The 2,377-nt window shown below is 53.0% G+C and overlaps 1 protein-coding gene across 1 annotated transcript in view; it reads left to right on the forward strand.

The window, feature by feature from the left end:
- PLK5 (polo-like kinase 5) overlaps nt 1-2,377 on the forward strand; it is a 21,783-nt gene that overhangs the window by 11,860 nt on the left and 7,546 nt on the right.

Genomic DNA, 2,377 nt, shown 5'->3' on the forward strand with positions numbered 1-2,377 from the left:
TTTAGTAGAGACGGGGTTTCACTGTGTTAGCCAGGATGGTCTCGATCTCCTGACCTCGTGATCTGCCCGCCTCGGCCTCCTAAAGTGCTGGGATTACAGGCTTGAGCCACTGCGCCTGGCCCCAGGGTCTCTTAAATTCATGATCCGGTCTTGTTAGAGACCCAGTGATGAGGAAATGTGACATGGGACATTGGCCACAGAGCCCAGTGCCCACAGGCCACACTCCAAAGGGGGACCCCTCTTATCCGCAGTGTCCCAGAACCCAAACCCTCTTCCTCTCCCTCAGCCTCCACTGACCCACACGTCCTGCCCCACTTAGAGAGGGAGCTCCAAACCCCACACCAGGTCTCCAGCCCAGAAGAAGCCTCTTCTTTTCTTTTCTTTTTTTTTTTTTTAAGAGACGGAGTCTCACTCTGTTGCCCAGGCTGGAGTGCAAAGTGCAATGGTGCTATCTTGGCTCACCGCAACCTCTGCCTCCTGGGTTCAAAGCGATTCTCCTGCCTCAGCCTCTCGAGTAGCTGGGATTACAGGTGTGTGCCACCACGCCTGCTAATTTTTGTATTTTTAGTAGAGACAGGGTTTCACCATGTTGGCCAGGTTGGTCTTGAACTCCTGACCTCAGATGATCCGCCCGCCTCAGCCTCCCAAAGTGCTGGGATTACGGGCATCATCAGCCACCATGCCTGGCCGCCTTTTTATTTTGTTTTGTTTTGTTTTTTTGAGATGGAATCTAGCTCTGTTACCCAGGCTGGAGTGCTGTGGCACGATCTTGGCTCACTGCAAGCTCCACCTCCCGGGTTCATGCTATTCTCCTGCCTCAGCCTCCCGAGTAGCTGGGACTGCAGGTGCCTGCCACCATGCCCAGCTAATTTTTTATTTTATTTTATTTTTTAGAGATGGGGTTTCACTGTGTTAGCCAGGATGGTCTCGATCTCCTGACCTCGTGATCCACCCGCCTTGACCTCCCAAAGTGCTGGGACTACAGGTGTGAGCCACCGCTCCTGGCCTTTTTTTTTTTTTTCCCAACACAGTCTCACTCTGTCTTGCCCAGGCTGGAGCGCAATGGCACGATCTCGGTTCACTGCAACCTCCGCCTCCTGGGTTCAAGCTATTCTCCTGCCTCAGCCTCTGGCATGTACCACCACGCCCAGCTAATTTTTGTGTTTTCAGTAAAGACGGGGTTTCACCATGTCGGCCAGGCTGTGGTCTTGAACTCTCGACCTCAGGTGATCCACCCGCCTCGGCCTCCCAAAGTGCTGGGATTACAGGGGTGAGCCACAGCGCCTGGCCTAAAATAAAAAACTTTTTGAGTAAAATAAAGCTTTTGGCTGGATGTGGTGGTTCACACCACCCTAATCCCGGCACGTTGGGAGGCTGAGACTGGCAAACTGCTTGAGTCCAGGAGTTTGAGACCAGCCGGGGCAACATAGCAAGATCACATCTCTACAAAAAAAAGAGCCGGGCATGGTGGCACATGCGTGTTGTCCCAGATGCTCAGGAGGCTGAGGAAGGAGGATCACTTGAACTCGGAGGTGGAGGCTGCAGTGAGCTGAGATCATGCCACTGCACTTCAGTCTGGGCAACCAGAGTAAGACCCTGTCTGAAAAGCAAACAGACAGACAATCAAAAACCCAGAAACGGGGCCGGGCACAGTGACTCACGCCTGGAATCCCAGCACTTCGGGAGGCCAAGGCGGGGGGGTCACCTGAGGTCGGGAGTTCGAGACCAGCCTGGCCAACATGGCAAAACCCTGTCTCTACTAAAAATACAAAAATTAGCCGGGTGTGGCTGCAGGCGCCTATAATCCCAGCTACTCAAGAGGCTGAGGCAGAAGAATTGCTTGAACCCTGGGAGGTGGAGGTTGCAGTGAGCTGAGATCACGCCATTGCACTCCAGCCTGGGGGACAGAGTGAGACTCTGTTTCAAAAAACAAAACAAAACAAAAAACCAGGCCAGGCGTGGTGGCTCACACCTGTAATCCCAGCACTTTGGGAGGCCGAGGCGGGTGGATCACTTGAGGTCAGGAGATCGAAACCATCCTGGCTAACATGGAGAAACCCCATGTCTACTAATAATACGAAACTTAACTGGGCGCAGTGGCGGGTGCCTGTAATCCCAGCTACTTGGGAGGCTGAGGCAGGAGAATCGCTTGAACCTGGGAGGCGGAGGTTGCAGTGAGCTGAGATCGCACCATTACACTCCAGCCTGGCAACAGAGCAAGACTCCGTCTCAAAAAAACAAAACAAAACAAACACACACACACACACACACAGAAATATGTAGTATTTTCAGAGCATCGCAAGCATTTGAGAATTGCTCATTCCCAGGGGTGCCCACAGTCTCCCTCTGCAAGCCAGGAATTCGTTACGGTTCCATG

Source organism: Mandrillus leucophaeus, unplaced genomic scaffold (genome assembly GCF_000951045.1).
Source record: "Mandrillus leucophaeus isolate KB7577 unplaced genomic scaffold, Mleu.le_1.0 Scaffold54, whole genome shotgun sequence".
NCBI classification, from domain to species: domain Eukaryota; kingdom Metazoa; phylum Chordata; class Mammalia; order Primates; family Cercopithecidae; genus Mandrillus; species Mandrillus leucophaeus.